We start from the raw sequence: 21,260 nt of genomic DNA, 5'->3' as shown, positions 1-21,260 counted from the left end.
TATTAGATGTAAGATATCGTGTAAAATATATTATAGGAGACCTGTATGATGTCATCTTTCTTTCAAGAGGATTTTCCTTACCTTTTGACAGACAGTTGCAATAGCAGCAAATAATTTAATCCAAACAGGCTGACCTGATTCAACTGATCAGTTTCAGTTATTGTAATGTTTGGCTTACTTCTAGTGTGCTCTTATTTCTAGGATGTACTTCTTTGGCAGATCCCAAAACTTTGGGTATTTATTAAAGAGACCTACCTTGGTGGGCCCTGAACTCCAACTTTAAGCTTTTCGGTACTGTGGATACTACTGATAGTCCTGCTAATGTTTCAGCCTTTAGCCTCCACTTTCTGCTTATAATCTTCACCTCCAGCCTTGTGCTTATATGAATGCCTTCAGGAAAATACAACTATAGTACAATGCCTGGCTCACATCAATGTGTTTTCCTTTCCTCTGAGATTTCGAGCCTCAAAATCTCATTGCTGGGGAAGATGATAGAGTAAAAAGCACCAGAAATCTGTTTCTCCACCTAGACAACAATTGCACTGGCAGAATCTGTCTGATGTAACTACTCTTAACAATGGGGTTATGTTATGAAAAATGCATTGTTAGGCACTTTCATCATTGCGTGAACATGACAGAGTATACAAGGGTACTTCAAAACATTTGTGGAAAAATTGAATTAAAAGATAACACAAATCTTTCCATGAACTTTTTGAAGACCTCTCATACACAAACCCAGATGGGGTAGCCTACTATATACCTAGGCTATATGGTATTGCCTATTGGTCTGACCACTGTCATATATACAGTCTTTCATTGGCTGAAACATCATTATGTAGCATATGACTGTATTTTGGAACTCTGAAGTCTACTGAAGGTTTGCAACTTCCAGGGGAAGGCTTGGATGGTGATTTGTCAATTTCAGCTCTTGGTACAGTAGCAGCGACCCTATGTGTCCCTGGGACTATACCTCTTATGTAGAAGTTTGGCATTACTTTGCCTTCTTCTCCAAAACACAATGACTTGCATGCTCTTGGTACAGTAGCAGCGACCCTATGTGTCCCTGGGACTATACCTCTTATGTAGAAGTTAGGCATTACTTTGCCTTCTTCTCCAAAACACAATGACTTGCATCTATCTTAGGGGTATCTTAAGAAACCTTCAAATTTTTAAGAAAACACTGTCAGTAGTTCCTGTAACTCACATCTAACTGCAAAGATCTCTCCTAAATGAGACTTCCTTTAGCTAATCTGGGGATTTTCCCCAAGGGATAACTGACTCATTATTCATCACCATCCAATTAGAAAAGGTGATACAAAATTTGTCCCTGACTTTAACTGAAGTGATCAATGATATCACCTGTAGAGGGCTGAGTAAAGCATTCAGGGCAGCCTCAACTCACTGGCCAGAATTGTTATGGATGATAGAATTACCCTAGATTTTCTCTTTGTGGGCCAAGACAGAGTCTGTGCAATTTGTTAATATATTCTGCTGCACCTGGATTAATTCCTTAAGCCTAGTGGAAAAGTTAGTACTAAAAGTTAAGGGGAAAGCTACCTGACTTTCTAAAGTAGATCCTGATGGGTTATGGGATTTTTTTCAGCTGGTTGGGTCCAGGATCCTGGAGGGCATGGTTGAGATTAATTCTGCAGGTTAGACTCATTCTGCTTGCATTCTCCTCGTTCTTGGAGTCCTGTTGATAGTAGCCTCAATTAAATGCTGTACAAGATCCCCATACCTGCCAGCTGCATTAAAAAAAAAAAATACTGTATGAGATAAATTGTAAATAGATTTGGTCCCAGTCTCTGTCATTTGGATTAATCAGAGTGGTTAACAGAGTGGAATATTAATGGAAAATTTTACCAGAAGCTAAGACAATGTAGAAATTATTGGTGGATACTATTGGGTGACAGTTCTCCGTGAGTCACTTGCATTTCTGCACATCTTGTGATTGAGGCACTGACTGACCTCTGTTCCATATTATCTTTTCTGTTTGCATAGCAAATAGCTTTGTAAGATAGAGATAGCATCTCCCTCCAGATCAAAGGGCAGGCATGCTTACCGCTCATTATTAAAGATTTAAGTTCCCTCAGCTCAGCATTTCTCTCCTGCAATGCAATCCACTGCATGTGCAGATGTCCATTTGGGACCATCTGCGTCACACCTGAAATGTGGGGGAGAGGGGAACCACTACAAACATGCTGATGCTTGTGTTGCTTGTCTTTGATTCAGAAGTTTTATGTCTTCTGCAACCATCCCTGAAACTTGAGCAAGCTAATTTGTTAACTAGAAAGTAGAGTAAAACTCAGACCATACAGAGTTCTTAACATCCACTGAAACCAAGAGCTCATTTTTGCCGTGGTATCTCCAACCAGTTTTTCATCCTGTAAAGGACAGCTGCAATAACACTTTCTACAGATACTCGTGCTTCCTCCGCCGATATTTCCCAGTGAATAAAAGAGATGAAACAATCATCTCCTAAGTCCTCTTAGAGGACATATTTAAGAGGACGGTGAGTAAATAGTGCATGGTAGATCCCTTACCTGTCTTTGGACCTTACTGATATTTCACTGGTTGTCCCACTATTGTTCTTTATAGCAAATGAAAAAGTGTTTTCAGGGCCAGGATCCAATCCGGAATCACCAGTTGCATTTAATTGTCATGTCTCCTTAGTTCTTCTTAATCTGCTCTTCAGTCTTTGTCTTTTATGATTTTGACATTCCTGAAGACTATAGGCAAGTGATTTGTGGAAACTTTCACCTACCAAACTTCTAATCATCCCCAAATTCTTCATTTTCCCCAGCCCAACACTAATAAATAGTCAAATCTGCTCAGTTCTGTCCACTAACCTTTTCCTGTAGCCATCCTCTCTTTTTCCCACTGTTGCTCCATTAAGTCACCTTCTCGTCATTTCCTGTTTGGCTTCCCTACTTCCAATCTTGACCTTCTCTAGTTCCTCCCTTACACTATGGCAAGGATGATCTTTCTTCAAGGTAAATACAGATACGTCTCTCTCTTGATTAAAAGACTCAAAAGTTTACCAGTCTTTACAAGATAAAGTCCTGACTCCTTAGTTGCAGGATCTCTCTCCCAACCATCTTCCCCTTCCTACTTTTTTACTATTCCCCACTTCACCTTCTTTGATTCAACTATACTAAATCACAGTGTATCCGTAGCTCTCTAATGCTGTTTCATGCTTCTTCACTTACTGTTCCCACTGCAGCTGGCCAGTGAGGGGATCCAAACCCATCACTTCAGGGTTATAAGCTGCATTCTAACCAACTGAGCTAACCGACCAGGCCTCTGCTAACATTTCTGCTTTCTACTAAACTGGGAATTCCTTAAAAGCCTGGACCATACCTTGCTTATACTTATATAATCAACATACTGTTTAGCACAGTCAAAATTTCTAAATGAACGGATAAATTAATTTGAATAAATCAAACTTTCTTCATTATTCTCTGTTCTGGATAATCCTCCAAATTCAACTATTAAACTTAAGCTGATGCCTAATTCTCTCCTTCCTTTCATAGACTGACACACTAGTCTAGGGGCAAGAAGATAACTCCCGGATAGGTTCTGGAAGGAATCTGAGTATATCAGGATGTGTATTAGGTTTTCTTTGCAAGCGCCTAATTCTCTCCTTCCTTTCATAGACTGACACACTAGTCTAGGGGCAAGAAGATAACTCCTGGATAGGTTCTGGAAGGAATCTGAGTATATCAGGATGTGTATTAGGTTTTCTTTGCAAGTCTGCAAGCCACTCAGAGAAATCCAAAACCCATGGGATTGGAGCAGGACAATAGTAAGGTCTTAGGAGAGCCCTCATGTCAAATAGTCTGTCCTCTTGTCTTTCAGACTACATTAATTCTTCAGAGACCATGTGACCCATGTTTTGGTTTAGGAAATACTATGCATTTCATTCAGTTATTAACTTGTGCCCACCCCATACCCCCACCAGGGGAAAAGAGGAGATGGTGAACTACATTTTGCTTTCAAGTTTCCTTTGTTGCGATCCTTGCTTTGTTAAGAATTTTGTACAGCACATGCTGTACAGAATGATATGCACCAATGTTTGAGAACTGAGGCACATTTACACTTGCACATTGGCCCTTTGGGAGAGACAGTATGCACTGCTTCTCCATTTGTTTTATCATTTCATTAGTAATTATGCCTGACAAATGTGACCCTCCAGTGAAAAATGATGATAGGGATGAAAACATATAATTAACCCTTAAGGGAAGCTTTTAGAAAAGTCAAGGTTAGTTTGTGTCTTTAGTTACATATAAGTAGAAACATACAAGGAAGCTCAAGGACCTCTTGGGCAGTGGGAAGTGGGAGCAGAGGGATGCTGTAATTAAGTTTCCTTTGTCATCAACCACTTCCCAGATAAATGACCATAAATTGCTGGAATGTGCCTTAACACTTGGCACTGAAAAGTCACAAAAAGCTCTATCTCTTCGCTTGCTTCAGAAATATGGTTTAAATGATAGGAAAAGTAAAAGATTCCTAGATTCAAACCTGTGACTTTCTTAGACTTACTAACAAAGCTTCTAAATTAATAGCAGTAGAACATGCTTAAACTCAAACACTCTGATTTAACTGTTATCTGTGTCATTTTTGCTAAAAGGAGAAAATATACTCCTATTTTCGAACATCATATTTAATTTCATTAGCTACTGTGGCTTTTTGAAAATCTACTCATAACACATGAAGATAAACATTCTCCCTGTGATAAGGCTGTGTTTATAAACTGGGTTTAGGATGAAAGAAAACCCTAAACTGATGTGTTTTCATTGTGGGGTTAATGGTGCTTTACTAATCCCCTTTCTGTGGGCCAGCAAGGCTCAGGCATTTGAACATTTTTGGTGACTCTCGCATATTCGCCTTCTTGAGCACTGAAATAGGAGGAAGCCCTTTCTCTTGCTCAGGAATGTTAAGAAGTGACGCCCCTCCTCCTCCTGGAATGGAATTTTTGTGCAGCAAAAATAAAAATGCATGAACTTTTCCAAGCTTACTACCGAGGAGTGAATGAAAAGTTATTTGTCCCTTTAATAGTTGAATGCTTTATGCAGGGGTCTCCTCTCTTCTTTCTCATCTCTCCGCCATGGATGTGGGTCTCTTCTACACTGGGGAGGGGGAAAAGTGAGTCTATTTCTGTGCTGAAAAGGCCCAATGTCAGGGTGGACTTCACCCTTCTCAGGAAAGAACTGAGGACTTAAATAAAATATATCGTTAAATATATCAAAGCTACAGAAAGGTATAAGGAATTATATAATTAATACCCAATGTAAACAGTACCCAGCTAAAGAAATAAATCATTACAAATATGGTTGAAGTGACTGTGTACACTCCCATGGTATTTCCTTCCTACCCACACACCCAGCCTTCCTTTCCCTTTCAGTTACAAGTCCAAAAAATAGTGTTTCTTTATAGTTTTTAGACTATATAAACAACATCTTGGTGTGTGTACGTATTCTTTTGCAATTTTCAATTCTGTGTTTTGAGTTTTGTCCATGTGGATAATATTTTATCATGAATTTTATCATGCATGTTGCTTCATTATATCATTTCCACTATATGTTGTATGGGTATACCACGATTTATCTCTTCATAGAAGTCCTTCTTTCTTCCTAACAGACATAGGAATACTTGGAACATTAATGAGATTCTCAGATGGCAGAATCCACAGCAATTGCAGCTTCTCAACCTAAGAGAGGTCTCACAAAGAGAAAATGTAAGGAAAGTGCATAGTAAATTATGCTTCTGTGATTCCATTTTCTGCTTTAATTTAGTTCTAATATGCTTTCTTTTGTATGTATGCTGAAGTATATTTCTACACTTGGGTGAGTTCACTCTTTCTAAACATCACATTGAGGATTTTAAATACTGACATAAAAAACTGAGGTCTGTTGTTACCTGCAAATGTTCTTCATGGACCCAAACCTTCCACTAGGTGAAGGAATCCCTGGGTGCTTGTCTTAGTGTGTCCTTAGCCCCAGAAAAGGAAAGACCAGGTGGGGAGGTATGGTGAGGTCAGAAGAAGCCTGCTTTGTAGAGTGGCAGGTTCCAGAAAGTTCCAGAGAGGCTGCTATTGACAAGGGCTAGGGTATTTTTTCTCTTCGGATCTTAAGCCTCTTACAAAATGGCAGCATGCAAGAGGCTAGCAAGTTTCTATAATGGCGAGGCTACCTCCTGATTTTAAGGAATGAATTAACAAGTGCATTGAGCAAGGTCATGGGTTGCTGACTCCCAGGCCTGGCTTCTATTTCCTAGGCCTTCTATCTTTTGCTCCTTCTACAAGTGTTAGTCATTTTCTTATCTCTTCTGTTGCGGCCTCAGTAAGCCCAGAGATTTTGATGTACTGAAAAGTGTTTATTGAATCCTGCTGAGTCTTCTTTTGAAATGTCTCTTATCCACATCCCTTCCTTTCCCCCAGTCATCACTTCACACCTGGATGGCTGATGTGGGATCATCCCTGGACTAGGTGAGGCCTCCCTCTCCTTCCTGAGTCATCCTATGTGCCCAAGCTATTCATCTTCCTCAGACACTCTCATTCCACAGTTCATTGGTCCCCAAACCTTCAAAGACTCCAATTTTCTAGGACATCAAATCTAAGCTTCTGTTCTGGATTTTCCCGACACCTAATTTTGCCCATCCGGTTGATCCTTACTTCCTGTCATTTCATGCTATTCCACTTCAGCTCTAGTTTGCCTAATCAATATGCCATTCTCAAGCCTCTTTCTGCTGATGGTGTTTTCCTCTTATGGAATACTATATTTATATCTTCAAACCATTCATTCATTCACAACATATTTGTATATATTGATGGCATCCTATGCACCAAGTCCTAGAGTTCTAAGATCAAGATTTTTTTAACTTGAATTTTTTGACTACCTCATCTCTATTAATCTCTTCTTTCATTTGTTTTTCTCCACTTATAAAATATAATATAATAAAATATAATATAAGTTGGGCACAGTGCATAAAGTCAAGTGTGAGGTATGGACCTCTCTCCTCAAATAGCATCCACGTAAGCAGTAAGAGGAATATAGAGAATTTCAACCTCTAGAGAAGTAAATGTGTAAGAGAAGTTGTGAGAAATAAATGAATTGGAATGTGATTAACAGAGCAATGATTTACAACTAAGTTATGTATAACTTATTTTGTTTGCTCTTGTCTCAAATGTGTTTTTTCTTTATCTTTTGTTGGGAAGATAAACTATGTGAGGTCAGAGGCTAAGCCTTCTTCCTTGAATTACCCCAGGTCTCAAACAGTGTTAGACAACACACTGGCATCTCAACCAACTTTCTGTTACTTCTGACTTCCATGGAATGAAATAGTCCCTTGCCCATATTCCCAGGAGCAATCCTGATGGAAGGAGCAGGTCAGGGTGCAGCCACCTTCCCAGCCTAATCCACAGGGATATTTCCTAGAGAAATGGAAGCCTTCGAATAAGCAAGAGAAGGCAGTGATGCAATTAAAACGGGCTCAGCCTGGACATCCACCTGTCAGCAAGGAGGTGTGGGGGTGTCTCCTGAATGAAATAGTCCCTTGCCCATATTCCCAGGAGCAATCCTGATGGAAGGAGCAGGTCAGGGAGCAGCCACCTTCCCAGCCTAATCCACAGGGATATTTCCTAGAGAAATGGAAGCCTTTGGATAAGCAAGAGAAGGCAGTGATGCAATGAAAACGGGCTCAGCCTGGACATCCACCTGTCAGCAAGGAGGTGTGGAGGTGTTTCCCCAGAAATATTCATCCACATGTTCACATCTTTTGATGTGCTCCTTTTTCTACATGTGCTTCCAGTGTTTTAGTCATTCCTGCAGGCATATCATAACATTTTTATCATTCTCCTAAACCACAAATCCTGCTGAAACTGCAAGTTAGGGGAATGAAGAGGCATTTCTTAAACCACTGTAGAGGAATCTAAAGTGGTTTTGGATTGGAGCTGAATTTTAGTCCAAATCACTCTGCTTCTTGTTCAAATCACCGTTCGTGGCCGTGGCATCCAGATTGTAGTTTTGCTTGTCTCAGTAACTTCACTCTCTGATGAAAGGTCATTTTTAACAAAATCGTAATTTGGATTGTTTTGGAATTTAATCAGACTTGTGCTCTATTGTGAGTCAGCATTTTAGTATATTCTGTCTTTCCGTCCTACAGAACTGTAGGCTAGGACTTTTAAATTTAGAACATTGGGTCTAAACAAACAATGAAGCATGACCTTTCAGAAAAGCTGATGAAACTGTTTTTTACTTGAAGGGAAATAAGCCATAAATGCTAAGGAAGCCAGTGATTTATGTTGCAAAAATTTTTTTATTGAAAACTAATAAAAACAGGAAGTCCAAGGATGCTGCAACAGTGTGGCTACAGGCAACCCAAGTAATTCTATTACAGTGTGATGTAGGGATTAACTCAGTGGTGGGTCAAATCCATGAAATAAGAGGGATAGACTCTTCATAAGTGTTTCTGATAACTCGCAGAAAATTAATTTTATTCTTTTTCACTTCAGAAAAGCACTGATATCTCAATATCCATTTAGAAAGTGGAACAGAGCAAGGAGGGGAAACCATGCTAATTGATGAAGGTATATGGATCTTCTATAAAATATCTTGGCTTAAAAAAGAGGCAGATTGTTCCTTCCTTTTCCCTCTACCTCCCCACCCCTGCCCCATGTTATTTCAATTTATATTTTTGCCTAAGAGGACATATTGTAAAATCCACTTTATGGGTAAGGAAATTGGCAGGCAGTGGTACCAGAATTCAGGACGCGAGCTGGGGAACCAGCAGTAACAATTGTTCCAGCACCAGACTTGTACTCATAGAAGACTAGGACAAGTCCTGAGAAATAGGAGGATGGCCTCTTCAGGATGCATGTCTATGATCTGGGCCAGTTCCTTCTCAGACCACAGTGCCTGCAGCCTTACTGCATCAGAAGACAGTGGCAGCCATGGAAAATCTCTGCTCTAGTATCTTTTCAAAACAAACCTAATTATGTGAGTGCAGTTAGGTGAAAGTTACCAGCCACAGTACTTTCAAGATCTGCTGAAGTGTTTGAGCCAAGTGTGCACTCTTCCTGGGTAGCCCTGGTCAATACTGAGCATAGCAGAAGTACTAATAGGACCTGGCCATTTCTGCCCAATGTAGGACCCCTCTGCGGGCAGTCTTTGCACTGGAGCTCTCCACTGGGCTGTCTGAGACTCTCTCAGAGCTCCAGCACAACCTGGGCCTCTTCCTACCAAATATTAACCTGGCCATTTCTGCCCAATGTAGGACCCCTCTGCGGGCAGTCTTTGCACTGGAGCTCTCCCCTGGGCTGGCTGGGACTCTCTCAGAGCTCCAGCACAACCTGGGCCTCTTCCTACCAAATATTTCTTCCCTCTCTATCTTCATCCATAGTGATCAGAAAAGACCAAAGGATTTCCTTGCCTACTCCTGGTGGCTCTACCTTTACTATTCATGGTTTTACCACCCCCAGATCCCTTGCTCTCATAACTCCACCTTGGTATCTGCTTTCTGGAGAACCTGAACTGACACAAACAGCCTGTCTACAGCATTTTTAGTCAGCAGAGGCCTGTTTATATTAACCACTCTCATGTCACTTCTATATACCCAGAGGGGTAATACTAAGATGTTGTAGTGCCCATCCTGACTAAACATGTAGGTATTGCTAGTTTAGTTTCCTTTGTTTTATTCCCTTCCTCAGTCCCTGTGAGGGTGTGATTGTGATCTGAGACAATAGAGCAAAAACATCTTTCAATTTCATGGCCTAGTAAAACAAACAAGCAAAATATCGAGAAACTGATATAGTGTTTCCAGTTTTTTATTTTACCAGGTAAAGGTATTAAAAGGCATCTGCAGGGCACAGGTGGTGATGGTCAGCTTTGTACCCCATGAATATGCATAATCAATAAAAAAACCTGCAAATATGTCACAGTTGTTTCATAAAGATTACATTTTTTTAACAAAAAAGAATAATCAATAAAAAAACCTGCAAATATGTCACAGTTGTTTCATAAAGATTACATTTTTTTAATAAAAGGGAAAAAACACAATCTGAGAATCGAGGATTTTTTTTTAAGACTTTATGTTTTTAGAGAAGTTTTAGCTTATAGCAAAATAGAGAGGAAGACACAGAGATTTCCGTATGCCCCCTGCCCCCACACATGCACAGCCCCCCGCACTACTGACATCCGCCACCAGAGTGGTACACTTGTTACAACTGATGAGCCTACATTGATGCATCATTATCACCCAGAATCCATAGTTTACTTTAGGGTTCACTCTTGATGTCATATATTTACAGGTTTAGATAAATTTGTAATGACTTGGTATCATACAGAGTATTTTCACTGCCCTAAAAATCCTCTGTGTTCCACTCTTTATCCCTCCTTCCTCTCTAACTCCTAGCAACCACTGACACTTTTATTATCTCCATAGTTTTGTCTTTTCCAGAGTGTCATATAGTTGTAATCATACAGTATGTAGCTTTTTCAGATTGCTTTCTTTCACTTGGTAATATACTTTTAAGTTTCATCCATGTCTGTTCATGGCTTGATAGCTCATTTCTTTTTAGTGCTTCATAATAGGCTATTGTATGGATGTACCACAGTTCATTTATTCACTCACCTACTGAAGGACATCTTGTTTGATTTCGTGTTTTGGGAATTATGAATAAAGGTGCTATAAACTTCTGTGTGTAGGTTATTGTGTTGACATAAGTTTTCAATTCCTTTGCATAAATGCATAAATTTCAAATTCCTTTGCATAAATTCCAAGGAGTGTGATTGCTGGAATGTGTGATAAGAGTATATTGAGTTTTGTCAGAAATCACTAAAATGTCTTTCAGAGTGGCTGTACCATTTTGCATTCCCACCAGAAATGAATGAGAGTTCCTGTTGCTCCACATCCTTATGAGCATTTGGTGTTATCAGTGTTCTGGATTTTGGCTACTCCAATAGGTGAGTAGTGGTATCTCATTGTTGTTTGAATTTGCATTTCCCTGATGGTATATGATGTAAAGCATCTTTTCATGTGCTTATTTTTCATCTGCATATGTTCTCTGTTGAGGTGTCTGTTATGGCCTTTGGACCATTTTTTAATCAGATTTTTAAAAAATAGTTAAGTTTTAAGAGTTTGCTGTGTCTTTTGGATAATATTCCTTTATCAGATATGTCTTTTGCAAATATTTTCTTGTAGTCTATGCTTTGTCTTTCCATTCTCTTGGCAGTGTCTTTTGAAGAGCAGAAATTTTTAATTTTAATAAGGTTCAGGTTATCAATTCTTTCTTTCATGGATCACAACTTCAAGGGCATATCTAAGGGATGATTTTTCTCACAGTTGGGAAAACTACATTGAATTATTAAAAGTCAATTAACATAAAAATAACAACAACATAAACAAGTTAGGGCATCAGCTTCCTTTCATAAAGGATTAACTGTCACAGAAATTTTCCTCCCAGTATAAACAATTAGAAACCATGCCAAATACATGAAATAACAGATTTCATACATTCAACAGCAGGTGTCACAGGATGATGACTTCTGACAGAAGGTGAATAGATAATGTAAGTGCTTTGATAACCCAGCTTACTGCCTGGGTCAATTCCCAGTTTTAAGAGCAGGAAGAATAAACTGACATAGAGCCTGGTAGTGTTGTAAAATTGATTATTGCTGCAGAAGGGTCTGATTGAGTCTATGGCTGAGTACTTACCTGCATATCCAAGGGGTAAAGCTACTGCAGGCCAGAGAAAGAATCAGTGTAAAGCAGTAGGCCAAACAATTTCTCAGAGCTCACCAAGGGCTGGATATAGTGCATGATTCCACCAAGTAGAGTGGAAACCTCATAAAAAATGGAGACACAGATAGAGCTGTCATAAACATCAGGCATTAGTTATGGGGCAAAATTATTTTCAGAGTGAAAGCTGGTCTAGACCTGCCAAGCAAAGCATAAAAACAAGCCTCAAATAGATCAAACTGATTTACAAGTAACTTAACTGCACACCAGAACAAATCTAACACCTGTTAAAGAGAAAAAATAAAATTCAGAACCCAATCATGTCCAATTAAAAATGTTCAGGACCCTATCAAAAGCATGCAAAGAAGTAAAAATTATGATCCACAATCAGAAGAGAAAACAATCGATAGGAACAGACCCAGAAATAATATTGACTATGGAATTAATATAGAAGGGCCAGCTATAAAAAATTTTACATTTTAAAAACTGAACTTACTCACTTGCCAGCACCAGCCAGTGCTCCTCCTCCTCCTGCCCCTCCGCTGCCCCATGGCCACAGCCTTCACAGCCTCTGCTGATCACAACAGAAGAAGAAATCATAGTGCTTGTCATTGACAATGTTTCCAGCACATGCAAATATGGCTTTGCTGGGAAAGATGTCCCCCAAGCCATATTCCCCTCCATGATTGGGCACCCTTGGCACCAGAGCAAGATGGTGGGCATGGGCCAGAAGGATTCGTACATGGGCAATGAGGCCCAGAGTAAGCACAGCATTCTGACCCTGAAGTGCCCCACTAAGCATGGTGTCATTACCAACTGGGATGACATGAAGAAGATCTGGCACCACACATTCTACTGAGCTGCACATGGGCCCCAGAGAATACCCTGTGCTGCTGACCAAGGCACCCATGAAGCCCTCGGCCAACAGGGAGAAGAGGACTCAGATCATGTTTGAGACCTTCAACACCCCAGATGAGCTGCACATGGGCCCCAGAGAATACCCTGTGCTGCTGACCAAGGCACCCATGAAGCCCTAGGCCAACAGGGAGAAGAGGACTCAGATCATGTTTGAGACCTTCAACACCCCAGACCATGTACATGACAATCTAGGCCATGCTGTCCCTGTACGTCTCTGGTGGCAACACTGGTATTGTCATGGACTCTGGAGAAGACGTCACCCACATGATGTCCATCTACGAGGGCTACGCCCTCCCTCACACCATCCTGCCTCTGGACCTGGCTGGCCAGGATCTGACCAACTACCTCATGAAGATCCTCATGGAGCATGGCTACAGCTTCACCACCACGGCTGAGTGGGAGATTGTGAATGACATCAAGGAGAAGCTGTGCTGTGTGGCCCTAGACTTCGAGCAGGTGATGGCACCTCTGTGTCCTCCTTCTACCTGGAGAAGAGCTACAAGCTGCCTGACGGCCAGGTGATGACCATTGGCAAGGAGTGGTTCTGGTGTCCAGTGGCACTCTTCTAGCCTTCCTTCCTGGGTATGGAATACTGCAGCATCCACAAGACCACCTTCAATTCCATCATGAAGTGTGACGTGGACATCCACAAAGACCTGTGTGCCAACACTTGCTATCTGGTGGCACCACCATGTATCCAGGCATCACAGACAGGATGCATAAAGAACTCACTGCCCTGGTGCCCAGCACCATAAAGATCAAGATCATTGCCCCTCATCCTCCCCAAGTGCAAGTACCCTGTGTGGATCGGCAGCTCTATCCTGGTTTCCCTGTCCACCTTCCAGAAGATGTGGATCAGCAAGCAGGAGTATGACAAATTGGGCCCCTCCATCATTCTCAGAAAATGCTTCTACACGGACTTCAAGCAGATGCGCAGCATTTGTTGCATGAGTTAATTCCAAAGTATAAATTTGCTCTGACAAATGTTATACACCTCATGCTAGCTCATGAAACTAGAATAAGCCTTTGAAAAGAAATTTGTCCTTGAAGCTTGTATCTGGTATCAGCACTGGATTGTAGAACTTGTTGCTGATTTTGATCTTGTATTCAAGTAACCTGTTCCCTTGGTATATGTTTAAGACCCTGTACATATCCTTGATTTAAAACCTTGGTACATGTGGCTTGGCCACTTGGTGGCTAAGTGAGAACATGGCTTATGGAGAAGTCCATGGCTTGGTGAGTCTGCATGACGATCAGTCTGTTGATTTGTTCAGGGTATTAACATGTCAGAGCCCACTATTCCAGGATTTCTCTAGAGGCTGGCAAGAGTTCCTGATTCAGTTGTTTTTTCTGTCTTGCTGGTCTAACAGGATTGGATGAGTTCAACCCTTAGGACCCAGTTCCCTTTTTTACCTGATGTTTTTCTGCAAGAATACCATGGTTTGTTACTTGCCTTGAGGTGGAAATGGTTTGCATTTACAAAGGTAATTTGCAAAAGGAAATGCAAACCATTTCCACCTGTAAATTTATTCATCCTTTTAATTTTTATAAGGTTTTTGTATGCAATTCTCAATTCTTTAAGAGATGACAATAAATTTTGGTTTTCTACCATTACGTGAGATCATTAGGTCCTGGCAACATGTCATTGTGTAAGGAAAAATAAAGTGCTGCAGAAAATAAATAAATAAATTAAAAATGTACTCAGTAATATAAAGGAAAATATGCAATGATAAGAACAGATATAAAGAATACTTAAAAAGTATCAAAATATGCCTTCTTGAGATTAAAAACACAATATGTACAATTACAAAATATGCTCAGTGGGATTAGTATGAGAGTGCACACTGCAGAATTAAAGATCAGTGAACTTGAAGACATAGGAATAGAAACTACCCAAAATAAAGAGAGAAAAACTACTATCACTTCACAATGAAGACGTATGAATGCAAATAAGTACATATTCAATATTACTAGTTATCAGAGAACTTCAAGTTAAAACTACAATGAGGTTTCACTACACACCCAATAGAATGGTTAAAATTAAAAGACCGACAGTTCCAGGTGCTGACATGGTTGTGGAGCAACTAGAACTCTCATACATGGCTGGTGAGAATGCAAAATGTTGCAGCCACTTTGTAAAACAGTTTGATAGTTTCTAATAAAGTTAACATAGACTTACCATATGGCCTTACAATTATACTTTTAGGCATTTACCCAAGAAAAGTGAAAACATACATTCCCAGAAAGGCTTATATGTGAATGTCCATAGTGGTTTTTTTCATAATAACCCCAAATGGGAAAATATCCAGTGTCTATCAATAGGTGAATGAATAAACAGATTGTGCTGTGCACATATGATGAAATACTACTTAGCAATGAAAAGGAATAAACTACTGATACAGGCAACAACATGGATAAATTTCAAAAGCATTATGCTGAGTGAAAGAAGCCTTACACAAAATAGTACATGTTGTATTATTCCATTTACATGAAATTCTGCAAAAGGCAAAACTATAGTGACAGGAAGTTGATCAGTGGAGAGGGAATTAACTGCAAAGGGGCAAAAGTGGAGGGAAATTTTGTGATATGTGACAGAAATATTCTGTTCCTTAATTGCAATGGTGGTTACATGACTACGTTTGTCAAGATTTTGAAAAGGTAAGTTAAAATCAGTGAATTTTTGGTATATGCAAACTATACCTTGAAAGAACTAATATTTTAAAAAGGCTTTATTTAAAAATTCAAATCCACACACACACAAAAAGTTTACATTGTGTAATGATAAAATAAAAAAATTAAAAATAAAAAAATAAAAATTCAAATTCAGAAAATTACAACATAAAATTTTGTTTTATGTTATACTTGCATGAAATTGTTTTCTATGTTCTGCATTTGTCCATACCTTGAAAGAACTAATATTTTAAAAAGGCTTTATTTAAAAATTCAAATCCACACACACAAAAAAAGTTTACATTGTGTAATGATAAAATAAAAAAATTAAAAATAAAAAAAATAAAAATTCAAATTCAGAAAATTACAGCATAAAATTTTGTTTTATGTTATACTTGCATGAAATTGTTTTCTATGTTCTGCATTTGTCCAAGTACCTTGAGATAGAGCTTGATGTCTGTCTTGGTTCAGCACTTTGCTTTTTATCACAATCTGATCTTAGTTTCTGTTTTTTTTCTTCTTTTTAATTAAACAAAAGTCAAATTCCACACAAAAATTGGAAGCCAACTCAATGCCATTTTTCTCAATTTATAATAGTCAGGTTTACTCTAAGAAGTAGAACTGTGGGGCTCACAAGCTTCCTCTTCTTTTTTCCTCGGGAACCTTAAAACCCTGAGACAAGAGTGTAGATCAGGAGCACAGGCAAAAGAGGACATCAGGAGGTGCAGAGGGTGACTTCTGCCTCTCCCTTGGTGACTTCTCACACGTGGAATAATGGGGTGTGATTACTTAACCCAGAGCAATCAAGGCGACTCACACAAGTGAAAACTTCTTCATTAAGGGCGGGATTGACATCTGAGAATCACTGGTCTGTGGCACTTAAGTAACCATTCTGAGCATAAAGCAGTGTTAAGTATAAAGGATTTGGACACAGGCCATCCTGGACTTGAGTCTTGGTTCTGCTGATTCTTATCCATGTACTATTCAGAAGGTCATTTTACCTTTCTCTGCCTCAGTTTAAACATCTTTAGAATGTAGGTATATATATTTTTCTCATAGCATTGATGTGAAGATTAAATGAAATAAATTACGTAGAATGTTTAGTACAGCATTTGGCACATTGTAAGTGCTTAATAAATAGGAACTATTTCTATGTTATCACTTGAGTTTTCTGCATTCACTGATTATGGCTTGTTCTGTCCTTAGAACCACAGAGAACCGTTAAAAAGGTGGCTAAACTCCTGGAAGAGAAAGGCACAAGCCCAGGGACAACGGCCAAGGAGGAAACAAGAGGAGCAAGGCAACTTGTGATTGTGCGCCAGGTGGTGGAACAGCAGCTGGGGAAACGGGAAGCAGGTGTGGCAGGGCCACCTCCAGTACAGAGGCCCCTAACTCAAGACTTCCATTTATGATTCTTCTTTGGTTCACTTCTTCTATTTATTAATCAATTATTAATTTCATTTATTTTCTCATATGTTAAAGATGATATTCTGTGATAGTACGACAGTTTTAAAAAAGACTTAAGGGCATATTACTGAGTGAAAGAAGCCAATCTGAAAAGGCTACATACTATGATTCCAACTATATGACATTCTGGAAAAGGCAAAACTGTAAAGACAGTAAAAAGATCAAGAGTTTTAAGGGCATATTACTGAGTGAAAGAAGCCAATCTGAAAAGGCTACATACTATGATTCCAACTCTATGACATTCTGGAAAAGGCAAAACTGTAAAGACAGTAAAAAGATCAAGAGTTTCCAGGAGTTGGGGGGAGGAAGGGAAAAATATGTGGAGCATAGGGGATTTTTAGGGCAGTGAAACTATTCTGTTTGAAGCTAGAAGGGTGGATATATGTCATTATACATTTGCTAAAACCCATAGAATGTACAACACAGAGGGTGAACCCTAATGTAAACTATGAGCTTTGGTTGATAATGGTGCGCCATTGTTGGTTTATTGATTGTAGTGAATGTACCACAGTCATGCAGAACACTGATGGGGGGAGTATGTGGGAACTGCTATACTTTCTGCTCAATTTTGCCAAGAATCTTAAAACTGCTCTAAGAAATAAAGTCTATTAATTTTAAACAACCAAACAAACGTTCCATGATTCCACCACTTATTACAAATATTCTTATTTTTGTATAGTGGTCCTCATGCACATACATAAAATTTCCATATAGTTGTGATTAGTGAAGAATGACCACTTGACCTTCTGCATTTTAATTTAACACAGCATAGTATGTTCATTTCTTAGAAGAGGCCAAAGATTTTATTTGCCTAAGCATTTCTGCACCTAAACTATTTATTTGATGATGTATTAGATAGCAAAACTTAGTGGAGAAGCAAAGGGTAGGAAGCTAACATTTATGCAGCACTTACAAGGCACCAGGCTCTATGCCAGGTACTTTACAGATTCATTTTTTTAATCCTCATAACAGCCACATGAGATTGGTGTAATTATCTCCATTTTATAGTGAAGCAAACTGTAATTTTAAAATAACTCAATTATCAGATTAGCTAAAGATCATCTTTGGACAAGCTTAGATGTTACTGGTGATATATCTAACCCAGATTTCCCTATGATATGAAAAATAAGTCAGAATAATATTTACCTAGGTGTGTTTTATGAAACCCTCTTCTCACAGGAAGTGAAAAACTAGATAGAAAATGGATGAATGGATGGATAGACAGACAGTTATAGATCAATAGCCATATATATATATGTATTGTTATAGTTATAGATACACATATCTCTTTCTTCTGTAATCTTTGAGAAGCTCTAGGTGAAGATTGAAAAAGCCCCTTTCCTATATGACATCTCAGGGTTTTTATACGCTAATGTATACTGTGAATTTCAATCATTTCCCATTTTTTTGGAGTAAGAATATCACAGCACTAATTTTATCAAGCACACTTTGTGAAATCCTGTCCCATAACATAATTCATAATTTATTCAGTAGACTCACTGGTTAATTTGAAGAATTCCCAGAATACATTCTATGACAGTATTCATAAAAAATTCCAAGTTTCATCTCATTATTTATTTTATCAAATGAATAATATACCTTGGGGTTAAGCCATAAAATGATGTAGAAGCATAGAATTGTAGCCCTGGAAGGGATCAGAGCAACTCAGACAAGCTACCGCCCAGGCTTCACAAAGGACCACACCTAAGCCATCATGGACAGAGGGGTATCTAGTTTGTAGTCATAGACCTCCAGGGAAGGACATTCCATAACCTCCTGTAACTTATTCCAATACTCAGCTTATCTGAGGAAATGATGAGCTCTTTGGTGCTTTTCTAATTTATTGTGCATGTACTGAGAGCCTCATCGTCATGGCGGTACATTTATAAGTGGGTGTAGATTTCAAAAAGGATGATGGTGAAAGGATGAAGACTGATCAACCTATCTATGGAGAGAGTGCATACAGGAATTCAAAATGTCATCGCAAAGGCATCTTTGGCTCCTTCTTCTACCTATTTTCATAGTTTCAATTAATCACCCCATCCCGTAACTCTCCTCTGAAGTGTCTCTAGATTCAGTGTCCTCCTTTTTTCCCCTTGCGGTTCATAGTTGAAGACCTTGTTCTTGGTAGCTTGGATCTCCCAAATATCTCTTGGCTAATTTCCCTGTCTCTAGACTCTTTTCTTTCTAATTTGTCTCCACAGTGCTCAAACATTCACCTTTAAAGTGCAGCTCTCTCATGTCGCTGCCACATCTAATGTGTCCCCCTGCCGACAGTATAAATGTGAATTCCATAGACTAGCCATTTAGCTTCTTATAGTTTGGTTCCAACTTCCCATCCCAGTCTCATCTCCAGTGATTCTCCACCACACATTTAATGCATCAGCACTGTGGAGTCTTCCTGACCCTGTAGATTTTTGTGCTTTCATGCCTTTGGTTTTTTCATTTCTTCTACCTGAAATTCCTCCCCCACCCCTTTGTAGTGTTTTCATTCATCTGTCAAGTGTTAGCTCCTCTGTGAAATCTACCTAGGTTTCTCTAAGCCAAACTAATTTTTTTTTTTTTTTTTTACCCTTTTTGCTTTCCCGAACTTTTGCACATACCTCACTCACATCATGTAGAATGCTGGGTCACAAAATGTGTCAGATAGTCAACCAATGGGTAATATAATTTTGATATGTGCCATAGAGAGGGGCAGTAGGCAGAGGCCAAACAGAGCCAGCAGGGAGGAGACCAGAACTGACTGACCAGCAATGGAAATTGAGCCATAGAGGTAACGGGAAAAGCAAATGAAGACTGTGAGGGTGATGGTGATTGTGGGAGAGAGAGAGAAAAAAAGCACACAACGACCTTTCCCCTGAGATGAGAGGGCTCTGCCTGCAATCCAGGGAAGATGGACAAACCCAGAGCTTAAGGCAGGCAGCAGCTCTTCAATGTCCTCTGGAACCAAGAGAACAGGACATGGGGAAGATGGCAGCCACAGAAGCAAGAAACATGCAGTGGATGAAACTCCAACTTCTCCATCATCCTCAGGGCAAATGAAAAACAAAGTCAATGCCAGGAACCTTGGGGTTGGGAAAAGGAAAGGGTAGTTGTCAATTTCACATCACAAGAACATTGTTTTATATTACAGTTATCTACATCGATCGACGGTAGGAACACCTGTCTAGCACTTCAGTTGTTCTCAGGGGTTCTGATTGGGAGAGGAGGAGAATGCCAACTTGGCGACACTCTATGAAGCTAATTGTCTGGGGATAATTATCAGTTCTGAATCAGTTGCAGCACTGAGCACGTGTAATAGTACTGTTGAATCGGTGAATAAATACATGAACTAGAGATGGAGGGCTCTCCTCGGAAATACTCATCTAAGTTCCTTCTTCCTAATATATACAAGTTTATAATACACAGTATAACTGCAACAATAGTTCATAAGTCAATTTAGCCATAAGGAAATAAAACTTATTCTTTAAATACTTACTATAACTTATGCATGTAAACAAGTATTTTTTCTGCAATGTAGTTACCTTAGGCAACTTTATGTTAGTATAACTATATTGCAGTTTCTGTTTTGTTATCATTTATTGAGTACCTATCATGTGTTGCACCCTGCTGTGAATGCTTATCATTTCTAAACTCACGGCATTCCTAGGAGGTGAGCATTGTTATCCTCATTAGCTAGGTCAACTGGTGGCAGAGCCAGTAGTTGATTGAACTGCAATCGGAGACTAAAACGAGTATTCTTCTTATTCTGTCCTATGGACTCCAAGCATTTTTGGGGGAAATGCTTTAAAACCTAAGGCACATTTATATAATTACTCAATGTTGGGAAAATCTAAGGAAAATGGTCAGGGTCCCTCAGATGTTGGGAGCCTAGCCGCGCACCTGAGGTGGGTATGCGCGTGTGCACAGGGGCCCTTGTTATTGTCTAATGTGATTCCATGTGCATCCAGGTGTTTTTTGGATCATGGACTTGAGTATAAAGGACTAACGGTGCAGATGCGCAAAGCTTCTGGAGGACGTATTAGGTCGGCTGTTCCTAGTTCTGAATAAAGCCTATCGTTTCTTCACCCACGGCCCCCAGGACCTTTTCCTACTACCTAGCTTGTAGGCCTGTGTGTGAAGGGTTTGTGACCCAGTCTGGACAACGGGCTTGAGGAGTCTGTGAGACCTAGCCCTAGCTTTACACTCAGTAATAAATTTTGTGCTTTCAGAACGAATTTGAGTTTTAAATACAGTTAAAAGACTTTTGGAATCAAGTGGGTAAAAATGATAGGAGATCGGGGTACAGTAATATCCTTTGGGAGCAAAAAATGAGGTGTGACTTGAGAAAATACATTGAATGTCTTGTGTGATTTGTAAACTGAATTAAAAGATAATTGAAGTATCACTGCTTTTAGGATTTCTAAACCACTGGACATACTGCAGGAGTAGCATTTGGTATAGAAAGTGTGAACAGTTTAATTTTATAT

At 39.4% G+C, this 21,260-nt stretch overlaps 1 pseudogene; it reads left to right on the top strand.

Annotated features, from left to right (window-relative positions):
• Nucleotides 1–5,107: 5,107 nt before the first annotated feature.
• LOC103604808 lies at nucleotides 5,108–20,841 on the top strand (annotated as a pseudogene).
• Nucleotides 20,842–21,260: the final 419 nt, after the last annotated feature.

Source organism: Galeopterus variegatus, unplaced genomic scaffold (assembly GCF_000696425.1).
Source record: "Galeopterus variegatus unplaced genomic scaffold, G_variegatus-3.0.2 Scaffold5408, whole genome shotgun sequence".
NCBI lineage: Eukaryota > Metazoa > Chordata > Mammalia > Dermoptera > Cynocephalidae > Galeopterus > Galeopterus variegatus.
This window is presented reverse-complemented; position numbering and strand designations above follow the sequence as displayed.